General features: G+C 44.1%; 1 long non-coding RNA gene across 2 annotated transcripts; it reads left to right on the forward strand.

Moving 5' to 3' along the window:
* Window positions 1–244: 244 nt before the first annotated feature.
* On the forward strand, window positions 245–13,530 carry LOC149358777 (uncharacterized). 2 transcript variants are annotated; one of them, XR_016288731.1, is made up of 4 exons: window positions 245–699; window positions 1,375–1,464; window positions 6,958–7,010; window positions 13,072–13,530. It is a non-coding gene; the product is annotated as an uncharacterized LOC149358777 (long non-coding RNA). The 2 variants fall into 2 exon arrangements; XR_016288732.1 differs by lacking the exon at window positions 6,958–7,010 and having other exon boundaries at window positions 248–699.
* The last annotated feature ends 2,263 nt before the right edge of the window (window positions 13,531–15,793 follow it).

A 15,793-nucleotide genomic window follows, 5' to 3' on the forward strand; every position in this document is an offset into this window, starting at 1 on the left:
AGAAAGAAACGGCAAGGGGGCCAATTCATGGTAACTTTTGAATACGAAGAAATATATCTAATTTAATCACTTCGCATTTTCCGTAACTGGTAACGGTTGGCAATCGTTGCGTATGCTGTTCCGATGCTGCAAATACATTCTAGCTTCCGTACGCACTGTAAAAAACCCAATAAACTGAATTCAAAACTGAAAGTAAAACTGAAAGTGAAACTACATTTCCGCCGCTAGGCGGCCATCGGTACCGTCGGGCCTTTGTTGATTTTTTCCTGCCTGTTGTGTGGCGTCGGTCGTGGTGTGCGGATTTCAGCAGTTGACGTGAACTGCGTTTTCGACCGCGTTTTTCGAGGTACCGCGTTGAACTGAAGTGTTTTTTGTGCATATATAACTGGAGTAGTGCGTAGGTTCGTTCACTGCTGTCCAAGTACTCGTATCTCACGTATCGGAACAGAAGCACCCTTTGGAGGCTCTGCCGAATGCGTTTCTTTGTTGTAGATTGGCAGAAAGGCCGGCGCTCGCTCACGTTTTAAAGGTTTGATATCAGAAATCACGGGCGAAGTTATAATGTGCGCGTGTTTATGCACCAGAATGCATTTTGTAATGTAGAAACGTCCTGAAGTCGGCGTTAATGAAAAACTAGCGTTGCCGTGACTTGGAGACGTACTTCATCAGCTCGGCACGACTACACACCTGCCTCGAATGGTAAGCAATACTGTGTCTTCATGCATGCTTGTGTGCATTATTCAAAGCATATTTTATGGAAGAGCGGCCTCAAGACTTGCCGCTTCTACTACCAAAGTGCCAAGATCTGCAGACAGGCAGCTATTTCCATGTATCCAGGAAGAGAAGCAGCACTGAACAGAGTTCGCCGAGAATGATTCTACTCAGAGCTGTTTTTGTTTTGACGAAACGAATGTTGCAGAGTACTGCCTCATGCTACTTAAGAGCTCTAGTATGTGTGTTCTGTCAAATTTAAAGCCGTTTAACGCTATTTCGTCAAATTCCTTGTCCTACGGTTTATCTGCACGTGGTAATTTTTCCGCCCGTGCGTAAGGTCTATTCCGTATCTGTGCGTAAAATGCGTTGCGTCAGCGTGACGTCTGAGATAAGCTTTCAATTTTGTGTGCTGCAGGCGCTGACCACTGATCGTTTGTGCATCAGGCCATGTTTTTGCATAAATTTGTTGACGCTGCTATCTATTTTGGTTTTTAATTGTTTTTAGAACGGCATCCAGATTAAAGAATCCAGTGCTGTGCCAGCTAGGTATATTTAGCTTGCTTTTTCAAGTTTTTAAAAGCTTCATTGTTTGGCCGTAGTAACCTAATTTCTGAATTTTGGCGGCCTCTAATCGTGATGGTATTAAATGGATGTCTGCAGGGGAAACATCTACATCCACATGGGAGTCCACAGCCACAGCTTGCACCTTGTTGCCGCTGGGAAATATTCACGAGCAGTATGGAAGCAAAGGTGTGTTTTAGTTCTTGCTGCAAGCTTCTTTTTATGTTGTATGCTAGGTTCTTTTTTGGGCCATTTTCCCTTCTTTCCTTCATCAGGCTGCTTCATGAAACAGGGTACATAGCCTAACCATAATCAAGGGTTCGGCGAGGGAGAGGCATAGTGGTGAAATAAAACGTACACTCGCCAAAAGATGGTTTATAAAAAAACTTAGTTTGACGTTTTGGGACCCGTACGTTTCCCCGGAGTGGTGTACAAAATCCCCTGCAAAAACTGCGATGCATCATACATTGGCGAATCAGGCGATTTCAGAAGAAGATTAAGAGAACATAAAAATGACGTCAACAAATGTCGCACCTCATCGAACCCGCTGGCAGAGCATGCTCAAGAAAAGAACCACACCATTGACTGGGAGAACGCCACAATATTAGATACCATGAAACCCACATCGTCACGACTGCTTTTAGAATCTTTTTATATACAGACCACGGATCATGTCATTAACAGGACGAAGGGTAATCTCCCGGATAACTACGCCCACTCACTGCGTTGTCAAGTGCGCATATAAGAAGCGGCCCATTCCGTCCATCATTCATTGTGAACAAGGGACCCGTACGGGTCCCGAAACGTCAAACTAAGTTTTTTTTTATAAACCATCTTTTGGCGAGTGTACGTTTTATTTCACCACCATAGCCTAACCATGCCCTCATTTATTTGTACATCCTTGCTAGTTCGTTGTCAGCATGGGGTTATAGGCCTTATGCGAAATGCACTGCCATCTAGCGGTCGCCGCGCGCGATCCGCCATGTTGGAGGATAGCCGCCGGATTCACAGCACGTACTGGTACACGCTCGTCGCGCGCGTTCGAGTTTCACCGCCCTCAGTATGCTCACATATTGCTCATTGCCTTGCGGTATGCAGAAAGGTCACAAAGAAGCCCAGGGAAAAAAAGGCAAGAACGCTTGATTTGAGCGCATTTCTATTTTTGGACTGCGATCCCCGACATCCGCGGCACAAATGTTGCAGAACCGTCCCTACATGTCGAGACATCGCGCAACACATTTCGTTATCGCCATGTAGCAAATGAAATCAGAAATAAGCTTTGTAGGCACGAAGAAAATATCACACAAAAGCTGTTTTTCTGCTGCGATTGCCCGTGAAGTGCTGCGATTATCGGCCTCGCAAGAGAGTAATCGTGATCAGCTGTTCAGTGGTACGGGTCGCACTTTGTGAGAACCGTCGCTCCTAGCGTTATCCGCTGCAGCGGTTACACAGTTTTTAGTGCGAATATTTGTTTCGCCGGAAACACTAGCAAGGGTCAAGTGCCCGTGGCACAGAACGTTTGCGCTCTGCAAGTCAGTCAATCGTTTCTGTTAGACCAGGGAAAGGTGCCTATTTTGTGGAGCGACGGCTTGTATATGCGTGTAGCGATTTCACTGAACCGGCCGGTTTCCACGAAACCGTGTGTTGTGTAAAGAAAAAAAATAAAGGAGGGCAGCCGCTAAAGCGGTACCATAGTTCCAACTAGTAGCGGGAATGCATAACGCGTGTAGAATCCTCCAAAAATATCAGTGCACAACTGCTTGCTCGTCGTGGTAAAACCATAGGCACTGCTGCATTCACGGGCTGCGTGTTTTTAACGGCGATAGTCCAAGAATGGTAAGCACTTATGTAGTGGGGTCGTGCGACGACCCAGGGGTCTATATGCCCGGTAATAATAATAAAATGTTTTCTCTCTCGGTCTAGGGCACTAGGGCAAACTAGGGGCTCTAGAGCACTAGGGCAAACAAACAAATGCTGTATGAACTTTTCAAGGAAAATGAAAAGCGTCGCACACTACCAACATGAGCGTGAAGTTTACTATCGTTTGCTTTCGGCGCCGACACAACACATAGAAAACGCAACCACAACAACAGCAATTCAAGCAGCACGAACGTCCGCAAAAAGTATGAAACAAAATAAAAACTGACTCAAACTAGACCGAAATGCGCACATTTTTAGCCGCAAACGAAAATTACACTTGCTTCGTACATTTCTTGGTGTTCAGCGTCGGCAAACTGACGTAGGACTCCGTGAAAAACTTGTAGCTCCGTACTCGGTGGCGTTCGGAAAGTGGTTTGGACGCGTAGTAAGTGTCTGCGAAGTCACTTAGAAGCTTGGGCAGCAGAAACACGTCGACTGACCATTCAGTCATGTTTACAGGCTCAAATGACAGTAAATAAGATTTTAGAGCCAGCACAGCAGTAAGGAAGCTGACACAGCAGAGGCGGACCGAGCTTCTGTCATCCTCCAACATGGCGGATTTCCACTGGTTCTTCTTTTCTCCGATAGATGGCAGCAATTTCGCATAAGGTCTATTGCAAACCAGTTTGAGTGTCGTTAAACGTAGTTTTCTCGTCATCATCATCATCCTGATTACACCCACTGCAGGGCAAAGGCAGTCCTTTGCCAGCTGCGGCTACCATATCCCTGCGAACTTGGTACTAGCATTTGGTGATAAAAAGCGCGCTACCACATAATGTCTTAATCTCCTCCTCTCAAAAAGTATGTGTTCACAAGCAGGAGAAGTACACAGTCCTGTGTACATCTGCTTGTGAACGCGTCCTTTCCACGAGTGTCTCACAATTTGAAAAGAATAGGAGCTAGGCCTGGTGTGCGAGTAGTATTCTCTGCTCCAAGCAAATTGCAATGTCTCCGCAAGAGTGTCAACCGTGAAGGGTTGCCACCTGCAGAATGCGAAAAGAACCGAGAATTCTCTTATGTACAAGTGCCCCAAAAATGTGGCGCACAGAAGTGAGCTATCCCGCGGAACGTGCTCTATCAGTCAAACAGGACATGTCTAAACGACTGTCTGAGCGAACACAAGAGCCCCTTAAAACCACCTCCTGAAAGCAATATGGTCAAATATTGGCTGTCGTGTGAAAACTGCACCTCTGCTTTCAGCCGTACAACCATACTGTACACGCATAAGGACCAGCACACGCGGGAGATTGTTGTTGATGCGTTTTATCCGTCAGGAGCAAGACAAATGCATCTGCAAACATTCTGTTGTGCTCAGATGCAAAGAACTATACTTCGTCTCACAAGATGTTTGCAGCACTACGGAAGGTAGAGCTCTCTCGTCCAATCAGGACTGCAGAAACGCAGAAAATAGTCCCTCGAATATTTGAGGAGCGTATGACTATTAATCAAAACAATAAGCATTGCAACTAAAAACATGGTTTGGACAGGTATATTTAAATGGTAGGGAGTGTTTCAATCACTGGTGATATTACCAGACAAAGCCCGTACGGACACAGCTCTGCGGAGGCCTGCTGCGAGGTAGTGATGCGTTGCCACTTTCCAACATGGCGTCGGTCGAGTCTGTTGTGTCTCCTGTGTGCTGTACACCGACAGTGCGCTGTTTCCCCAAGCAGGCGAAGCAGGTGGCTTCGCGACAACAGAGGGACTGATCAGAACAGGTTGCGACAAAAAAAAAAAAGTGGGGCTAGTCCCTTTGGAACGGGCGTCCGCCTGTCCAAAAACAAACCAAAATAGAATAAAAAGACATCAAGTGCCACCTGCTAGAGGTAGAAAGAAGCCACCTGGACATCAGGTGGATTGAGCCACAGGCGCGTAGGAACACACTAATTTAGTGCGCGCCATCCTGATTGGACGAGAGAGCTTTACCTTTCGTAGTGCTGCAAACATCTTGTGAGACGGAGTATAGGCTACCTCAGCAGCTTAGACAGCAGGGTAACAGTTTCTTCTACATTTTTAAACATTTTTTTTTGTTTTTATTCACCAGCATTTTTGCCTTTCGCAGTCAATCTTTAATGCAGTGCCACATGTTTTGCAAGCTGGCAAACTGTCGCGAAAAAAAAATGTTGTTTATGCTCTTTTTTCACCTGTTTATTGTGTGGCAGCAATTAAGATCGTCAGTCTTGAGTCAGCGCCTAGTCTGTCTTGTTCTTTCATACCATTATAGTCATGCTGTGCCCTTCATGCTGACAAACATGTACCGACTAGCTCAAGAAAGTAACCTTTTACATTGTGGAGCCATTTTACCCATTGCATTCGCATGGTTTGAATGAATGACCATTCAGGTTGCTATTGCATATTTTTGGAACCGAACATGCTTAAATTTTGCAAGCTTACCAAACTCTTAGGATGCTTATGTTTGTTATTACCTGCATTAAGTCTCCTTTCCTGCTCACGTCTACAGAGGGCAAAATGCTAGACTCATTATATTGCGGGGACTATATTTGGTAGACTGGCAGGAACAATACCACCATCCAAGTGCGTAGGGGAGTGGGAGTTCTCAGTGTCACGGTTATACATCTGCACAATGTAAAGATTCAGATTGGTGTCCTCTTTGTAACTTGTAATTGTAATTTTTCTAGTGTTACAGAAGCCTCTTACAGCCCAGCCAATTTATTGACCTATATGGAAGCTGCTATATGCCTGGTGATAAGTAGGCTGTGTATTGTGTTGCTGTGCAATACTGAATAAGGTGATTCCACGCCACGTTATCCAGACTTTTGTACTCGACTGCACTTGATTTCCTGCAGAAACAAAAAAATCATGGCTTATTTTATTACCATGACAAAGATTTTTAAAGCATGTTCTTGGCAGAAAAAAAGAAGTTTCGTGTTGTGGCCACAGTCTTATGTTTACAAGCAATAGCAAAGCTAAGTCTTACAAAAAACTTGTTAAAAATAAACACTTTATGCATGACTGAAACTTTTTCATATAAATAAAGGACGTGCTTTTATATCCAATAAATTGGACTCATGTATAAAACATGAAAGAAGGTACAAAAATATTGGAAATTGATATTTTTTATTCAATTTATGTTCTCATAACAGTCATTTCAACTATTTTTCTGGGTTATCCAAAAGGCAAAGAATGTGATAAAAGTGTTTCAGAGATGAAAAAAATGCAAGGCATGTCAGTCAGCTGAAAAAAAATATTTTTGAGACATATTCAGCCGCCAGTGGCTCAGTGAGGTTGGCCTCATTTATTTTCTAATGGCTGTGACATTTCTAAAATTTTAATTGGAGCAATTTTCGTTTTAGGCGTGAAAATAATTTCGCAATTTGAGTCTACCTTCAACCCCAGCATTGCTGGCTGCTTGCTCGACACTGCGGTGCACGCTAGAGCCGGCATCAAGGAGACACAAAGCTTCGCTGCACGGTGCTCCATGTGGATGCTCCTCAAATTTCGGTTTTGACGTGTCTGCTGGCATGTTCGCTCACATTTTGTCAGTTTGAACTCGAGCATGACTTATGTCCAGCGTGCACCATTGAGAGAGATAAAAAAGGCTTGATGTGGTGAAAAATGCTTATTTTAATGGTAGCACTCTTGTAAACCGCCTAGTGAGTTCACCTTTGTTTTCTTGAATCATTTGTTGGAGCACCCAGATAGCTACGACACTCTTAATGGTTTTCTCCGCCCATGTAAACAGCTTATAGAGGATCAGTATTTAACCTTTCTATGGCCTCTGAATGCTTTCTGTTGCTGCAGGGGGCCTCACACTTCCACCAATGCCGTCATAAGCGCTCTTCCCATGTGATCAGGTGAAAAAGTCCATTCCACTGAAAAGTTTAAGTAATTTTCATGGTAGTAGAGGTTTTAACTCTGATTAGTCATACCACAAACAGTGCTTCCCTGTGTCGAGGAACGAGAGCCGTTCTGCCATGTGGCCCCTTCATTTTTACTTTTTGTAAATCTATCCTTCAGCAGATTTCTTTATTGCCGAAGCTGCTGGCATCGAAGACCAGCACACCATTGTATTCGTGCAGCGGAGTGCTGGTTTTGTGTAATTTACAGCTGGTGGCAAAGTGTGCTGGAGTGAAAAGGAAGCACTGAGCAGTGTCGATGTTGAACGCAGGGACTCAACTTGTAAGATTGTTTTCTCGCTTAAAAAAAAAAGAGCCCCAAATAAACTAAAAATAAATGCCATTAAATGGTACTGTTTAAATTTCTATCTTTCATAATTTAATTAAGATCACCTCATTATGTAGTAGACTACTGAATATGTCACAAAAAGCAAATTCTCTCGACTTTAGAATCCTTTCGCTGTCTTGCCTTACATGTTTTGCTCTCTGAAACATTTTTATCACATTTGCCTTCTCGACAGCTTAGAAAATAGAATAACTACTGTGAGAACATGAAATTTGATAAAAGATTTCAAATTTTTATATTTTGTACTTATAACATGTTTTATTTAAAACAAAATAAGTTCAATTTACTGCATTGGATATGGAATACCTTTAATTTATATAACAGAAACTTCATAGTCCTGCTTAAGAACGTTTCTTTTTACAAATTTTTTTGCAAGGTTAGGTTTGGCTATCACTTTCAAACATGAAATGGCGGCCACGACGGGAAAAAACTACTCCGCCTAAAACAAGCTGGGATAATGTTTGCCTAGGTAATGCAATAAGCCATGAATTTTTTTAAAGAAATAGAAGATTCAGTGCTAAGCCTGGAACAGTTGGCATGGAATGACCCAATGGCATATAAATGCCAACTGTGCGCTGATTTGAAGAAGCCTTTATAATATTTTTGTAGCTCAATTAATATTGCAGTGTAGGTTGAATGCAATTTTTTCTGCTTGCATAATTGGAATGGTTCCATATCATGCCGTTTATTTCGCATCTTGTATGCAAACTTGTATTGCATTGCCAATATTTTTTGCTGCTAGCATTCACCCCATATGAATACTGCTGCTCCTGAGCAGCATACTCAGCTGATCCACTGGAATGGTATCACTGTGTGTACCTTAGGTAAATTTCTGGGAAAAATGTATTCATTCACCTGGCTGCTTCATAGTTTCATGTTTCATATGTAATGACAGATGAAATGCGGATCTGTCCTAAGGATGAATGTGGCCATTTGTTAACACCATTTTACAGTAGTGATATTTGCAAGATGATCAATTCTATTTATCTACTTTGTACTTTTGTTCACTACATGGTGCATGTATGCCTCTAAGAAAGGAAACGCGAACCAGAAAGGAAACAGCTTGGAACCCCTTGTGGTCTTTTTCCAGATGTAGACTTCATCTCTTAATGTGTGATAGTATATCAGTCTAGGCAAAGCAGCGTGCAGGGTAACAGGGCACTGACAGGAACACACAGGTACTGCGCTGACTAACAATTGAGGAATTTATCGCTTTGCTCACTATAAATACAGGAAATATGATCCAAAATACAAAAGAAGGAAAGTCATGGAATCATCATTTGGTCAAATCTGTTGGGCTTTTTTATCCAGATAGTCAATTTCTTTTTTCGTTGGCGTTAGTGATGATGTGCTTCCATAGGTTGAACAATTCTTATGTGTCATGCACGTCTCTAATATCTCGGCATGAGCTGTTAATTATATTTCCTAAGAATTTTACATCATCGAAAGTGGGGGGTGCACTCACAGTTCGACACATGTCTTGCTAGTTTGCTACTGTATCCTGTCTTAGTATTGCCGACTTGTTCTATTAGACAAATGTTGACATGCTGACCTTATTTCCCAACATACGACGCTCCGCATGAGAGAGGGATCTCGTAAGCGAAGCCATAGTCGCATGTTGTGAATTTGTTTCGGTGCTTCATCTTGTGTTGGCGCGTTGCATACTACGTTCAGCTACTTTCTGCAAAAAAAGCAAATGAATCCATCACAAAGAACTTCCGCAAGCTGCAAAAGAAGGTTAAGCGCCAAACAGGGAAGAACGAAACCTAAAAACTTGTGTAAAGCCAACAACTTGTCCAAATTAGTGCTGGCTATGACGAAAAGTGATGGCCTATGCCTGAATGCCTTCGCTATTGCAAAAACACGGAACAATAACTGGCCTTTCAGAGTAATTGTCGCTGAACAAGGATCAAGGCAGCAACCCTTAGGGCAGTATCTGCAAGAATTGCTCTCCTTGTTCACCATGGGAGACCTCTTCCTGGTGAAGAAGCCAGAAGTGTCCGCATTCCTCTCGAACAGCTGTACAGAAGAGTTGTCATCTCATTCTGATCAAGGACTTAGACTGCACGCTGCTAAATGCTGCCTTGTTTGAGACGATAAGAGAAGGCATTAATTCAGTGGGAGCAGTACAATTCCAGAACCTGTGCAGAATTAATGCGGATAGATTCCTCGAGTTGCTAACCATCTACTTCCGTTCTACCTATGTAAAGTTTAATGATGTGTGCATACAGTGGCAGGGAGTATGCACCAGTTCCAGCGTTGCACTAATTCTCATTGTGCAGCTAGCCTGTAAAGATAGCCAACTATTAAAAAGCTGTGCATGGCGCCAGTTTGATAATGACCTTCCGATTTGTGGACGACTTCTTAGTAACCCACAAGCTTCATTACCAAGGGTAACACAAAGTCATTGTTGACATCTTCAAGACCTTCTCCAAAGTTCTTGCTAACTTTGAGCTGACCAAAGAAATGCCACTGGAGGTACAGCTTCCCGATCTATGGCTGTACTTTGTAGAGACCCATATGTGCTTGCGTTACTTCCCAAGGTCGAAAAAAAGGCTGTTGCTACTGGCGCTCTGAAAAATATCCTAAATAGCTCGTGTATTGACCGTCAGCAAGAATTCCTTGAGGCCCACCTGACATGGCTACCTGAAGCTGATTTCCCAGATGACCTCATCTGCAGCCTTGGCTTCAGGATAAAGAAATTTGCCTGTCTACCTGTAAAAGGCTTCAGAAAGAACGGAACGTAGCTGTCATAGCATATTACTATGGGGTTTAGCTCAGCAGCAGGCGCGACGGGTTGCACTCAGAAGGCACCCCAAACCAAGTCACTCCGAGCGCTAGCTGCAGCGTGCCTGTTGTCGTCAACTGCCCAGTGTCAAAACAACGTCCTCTTCGCCTTGCAACTTGCACTGTAGCACTACCCCCTCCGCCTCGCGGAAGGAAGCACAGCCCCTGGGCGCCCTAAGGTGGTGCGAATGGTAGGGCTTAAGACAGGTGACGTGCACGAGCTTTGTGGAGTGGGCCGGGGGAACAGTGCGGGAGTGCAGGGACGTGATTTCATAGGTCACATTGCTCAGTTGCCTGAAGAGAAGACGCGGTAAGGACCCACGTAACGAGGCAGCAGCTTCTCACCCAGGCCCACATGGTGCGCAGGGAGCCAGGGGAGTACGTGGAAGCCGGGAGGGTAGTGGGCAACACGGTGATTAAGGTCATAGGTGCATGGTATCAGCCACGCACTAAAGAAAGTGGTCAGGCAGGCTGGTGTGAACTTAGTATGCAACACGCCCAGCTAGGGTGCTTCAAAGACAGCCTGGTATAAAAGAAGGCTGTCAAATCCACAGCATGCGACAGTGACTTAGGCACCTTGTTTACTAAGTTCACACCAGCTCGCCTTACCACTTTCTCTTGCGCGTGGCTGATACCATGCACATATGCCGTCACAGCTAACTTCCGTTCTTTCTGAAGCCTCGTTGGGGTGGATCAGCAAATTTTTTTCATTATCTTCAAGCCAAGGCTGCAGACGAGGTCATCCGGGAAACCAGCTTCAGGTAACTATGTCAGTTGGGCCTCAACGCTTTCCTACTGACAGTCAATACACAATCCGTTTGAGACATTTTTTAGTGTGCCAGTAGCAACAGTCTTTTTTTCGACTGTGGGACATAACACCAGTACATATGGGCCTCTGATGTGCAGCCATAAATTGAGAAGCTGTACCTCCAGCAAGGACTTCGGAGAAGGTCTTGAATATGTGAACAATGCCGTTGTGTTGCCCTTGTTTATGAAGCTTGTGGATTACTAGGAAGTCGTCCAAAAATTGGGAGGTCATTATCAAATTGGTGATAAGCAAAGCTTTTTAATAGTTCGCTATCTTGACAGGCTAGCAGGACAATGAGAATTAGTGCAACGCAGGAACTGGTGCATAATCCTTGCCACTGTATGTGCAGATAATTAAACTAAAATAACAGATGGTTAGCAACTCGAGGAATCTATCAGCATTAATTCTGCATTGGTTCTGGAATCATGCTGCTCCCATTGAACCAATGCCTTCTCTTACCGTCTCAAACAAGGTGGAATGTGGCAGCGTGTAATATTAGTCCTTGATGACAATGAGAAGACACTCCTTCTGGACGGCTGTTCAAGAGGAATGCGGACACTTCTGGCTTCTTTACCAGGAAAAGGTCTTCCATGGTGAGCTAGGAGAGCAATTCTTGCAGATACTGCCCTAAGGGTTGCTGCCACGATCCTTGTTCAGAGACAATTACTCTGAAAGGCCAGTTATCGTTCCGTGTTTTTGCCATAAAGAAGGCATTCAGGCATAGGCCCTCACTCTTCTTCACAACCAGCCCTACTTTGGTCAAGTTGTTGGCTTGACCTTCTTTTGCAGCTTGTGGAAGTTCTTTGCAGTGTCTTCATTTGCTTTTTCACAGAAAGTAGCTGAATGTAGTATGCAATGCTCCTAGCAAAGGTGCTTCAAAAACAGCCCAGCATAAGACGAAGCACAGAAACAAATTCACGACATGCGACAGTGGCTTAGTTTACAAGATCTATCCGCCACGCGGAGCGTCCTGTGTTGGGAAATAAGGTCAGCATGTTAACATTTTTGTAATGCAACATGTCGGCAATACTGAGAAAGGATATCGTAGCAAGCTACCAAGACACATATCGGACTGTGAGTGTGTATCACACTTTCGACAATGTAAAATTCTGAGGAAATGTAAGAGATGTGTATGGTACATAAGAATTGTTCAACCTGTTTAAGCACATCATCACTAACTCTAAGGAAAAAGAAATTGACTACCTGGATAAATAATCACGACAGATTTGACAAAATGACGATTCCATGACTTTCCTTCTTTGTAATTTGGATGATGCTTTCTGTATTCATTGCAAACTAAACAATAAATTCCTCAGTTATCGCTGCACCTGTCTTGTCTGTGTCCTGTTATCCTGCGTGGTTTTGCAAAGATTCATGCACCAACTGGCCCAGCTCCTTTTCTTGTAGTTTAGTGGCCTTGTGCAAATCTTTCTTGATGGATTTTTGAGTTTACAGGCTGCAGACATGGGAGATATGTTAACTTAGCACTGTTGCCTGCCTTTCAATATGTCACTTGCTTGATATATTAATGAATGCATGCTTTGCATTAGTTGCAGCTGACCACTCTCATGGAAGGGGTTGTGTTGCTGACTTTGATCAGATACTGTGCTTTCTGTTGTTACAGTGAATTTTGCACATTACTTGTTGTTCGGTTTATTGTAAAGCATTTTCAAGTGCGCTATTTTCGTCTTTGTTGTCATGGTGTTTTGTGCCTTTTATAGTCAGTTTACCCTCCATACAGGCCAGTGGTTTGCACTAGCTTGTAGCAGCTCGTGCAGAATTAATTGCACGACCTGACCACCTTCGTTCTATTTCATAACATCTAGCTTTTTAGCTAAAACATTGTTTGTATAATGCCATTTAGAGCTATTTTTTTCTAAACCACAGTGGCCTCTTTGGAATGTTTCAAAAAATAACAGCTGGTGCTTGCTCGCCACATGGGCAGATTTTCTTCTTTCTGTTAGCGTTAGCATGCATAATAAAACACATTGTTAATGAGCAATATGTTTGAATTTATCAGCAACATTGAACAGTGTAAACTGGTATGAAATATTTTACTGTTTTTGTCTAAAATGCAGACTCGCACCATGTATGCTGTTCACCGAAGACAATCCTGAGGTGGCTGAGAACCTGTTCGTCGAGGGAGGATGGCTACTCAGCAGGCTTACCACTGCGGCTCACTCCACAACTGCGCCATAATGTCAGGAATATGGGTGTTCAGCATAAGTTGCCTTAAGTTTGCTTTTTGCTTATTCCTGGGAGTTAGCGTCACAGTTCAAGCCTTCTTCAGGCTGGTATATAAGGCTGCACAAGCATGAATTTTTCATTCTGCTTGCTCTGAAAAATTTGGGAGGTAGAGTAAGTGCTATGGAACCTTATTCTTGCAGCACCATAAGCCCAATAAAAGCAGGTATGGTGCTGTTGTACCTTAAAATTGTTAGTTCTTTGGATGGCAGTAAGGAATTCATTGGAGAAGCTTCTTGTGCCTTGTTTTATGGATGTGTTTTGTTCTAATAAAAATTTTCCACATTTCTGCAGTTTTGTGATTTGTTTGTCGATAAACGTTTTTCTTAGGTGCACACCGCCTGTTTACTGCTATGAAGAGCTCCAGTAATACAGGTATATTGCATTACTTAGGCATTATAATGGTAAATTTAAAGAACGCTTAAGAAAAGTAATAAAAGTGGGGACAAATTATGAACCCATTGCATGCTTTTTTCCTGAAGGGTGTAGGGGTGTAAGAAGCGTAAAACGCCTGTGGCTCGGTGGTAAAGTGTGTGATACACCTCAGCACCTTTGGGTCAAATTTTATCTTTTTCGGGCTGGTTCTTTCCTGAAACACCCCACCTTAAAGATGTATTCAAGTCACAAAACTCCTTTCTGGGCCGGGTGCAAGGGTGCGAGTTATAGACACCTGGAAACTCCTTTACAGGTGTTTTATTTTTTACAGTGCTGGTTGCCTAACAAGATGGCGCTATAGCCTGGAGACTCTGGCAGCTCGTAGGGTGCCCTAGCAACGTGTCAAACAAGAGTGATGCCGCAAGCAGCTGTAGAAATGCTTAACCTCAACAGCTTACCTACCTTCAAATCTTTTTACGTCTTCTTTTTTCTGTGCACCATGAAGATGAGGAAACAGGTATGCTGATCACCACTGCTATAGAGTGAAAGGCAACTGATTCTCTGCATAAAGTTTCATGTATTCTTTGTAAAATCGCCAGTCTCATGCCGCTTCAAAGTTCTGCCTTCAATGCCTTGTGTCGAACCAGTGTGTACTACCTCTGTATTTGCGGGATAGTGTTAAGGCCCCCGTCCAGAGAAGAACCCGGCTTAGTTGACGCCGCCATCAGTGTGCGTGGAAAAGCCGGACTGGTCGACAGGACCGTGACGTCACATGTGAAGCTCAGGAATTAAAGCTGATTAAGTCATTAGAAAACTGGTGATTAGGAAGTCGCAACATGATTCAAACCTCATTAGTAGATGTGCGTCGCCCTGACACCGCGCGTAGTAGGAAAACAGGGACGTATCATCGTAAGCTCGTCATATTTGCCCCATATACAGAGCATTGCCATTACCTCTCGAGGTCTTTGTTCGTGGGATCGGCTTCTGAAGCAATGTTCAAAGCCAGTTGCAAAGCCACGACTTGAGCAGCATCTGCCCAGTGAAGCATCGCTAATATCCTTCAATTTTTAATGAGGACATCGAACTAAATATTCACTTAGAAGTGGCTGTCAGCACGCTGGTTTGGCCTCTGATAACACACGCAGTACTTGAGGCTTTCATTCAGCTAGAAATAGATGAGGCGCAGGTTCCCAGCAGATAAGCTCAAACTCCTAGTTCCTCGCGTGCTGTTATCATATCCACTCCGCTGGGGCAGCAGTTCGCAAGGAAAGCTCACACGGACCAAATCAGGAAGGAAAGACGAAAGCAAAACGCATTGTTATCCGCGAGCATAGCGGCGGAAACGCGTTATCGAATTTGAGTTCGCGTAGCTCTAGCCTTCGCAGATTACTCGAGACGGGGTCGCCTGTACGTGTGGCCAAATTGCAAAGAAACAAAGCAAAGCGAACTGTCAGCACTACACATCCACGAAGAGACGCAACTCAGAGAGCGAGCTGCGGTTGTCCGTAGTACATGCCTACACACAGTCCAGCCTGGGCACTTCCTCGTAGCAGCACATCAATTAACATACACTGCAAACGAAGAGCCGGCAACTGTAGCTAGCTCATTCTACCATCTGTGTTCTCTTTTTATCGTAATGGTTTCCGTGTGCTAAGTGCGTCCGAACAGCTATTCGTTTCTCTATGACAGTTCATGGAAACGATACAACGAACGGCTCTTGCCTCTGCATGGATTGATCCCGCCCATCTGCCTATCCCTCGCTGCTATAGCTAGCTAGCTGCAAGTTCTGCCCCCTCTCCACTGCAGTTCCTGCCCAATGCCGCAGTTTGAAGGCTTGTTCTTACACACTTCCCATGCGTGGGGCTCCCAATAAATGGCTTGCTACGAGATAGTGCACATACGCGATCTGCATGCGTAGAGCCGATGCCTATCTCGCCTCCTCAACCGCCACTTGTAAAACTCTGCTCTGTGATGAAACCGGTTGCTGGCATTTTCTTGTGTGTCCGCATGCTTTTCTTCTTTTTCTCTCAAAGTTTTTATTACGCAGCGCCCCCCCCCCCCTCTCTCGCCACCATGTTGCGCACTTACCGCGAGTTCGCTCTGTTGAGCATAAAAGCTACGCATAACATCAAACATGGACATAAAAATCGCTTCGTGAGAAACGGCGTGGCTTCCGCGGTG

This window comes from Amblyomma mixtum, chromosome 2, assembly GCF_055824585.1.
Source record: "Amblyomma mixtum isolate Tamu chromosome 2, ASM5582458v1, whole genome shotgun sequence".
In the NCBI taxonomy this organism is placed as follows: domain Eukaryota; kingdom Metazoa; phylum Arthropoda; class Arachnida; order Ixodida; family Ixodidae; genus Amblyomma; species Amblyomma mixtum.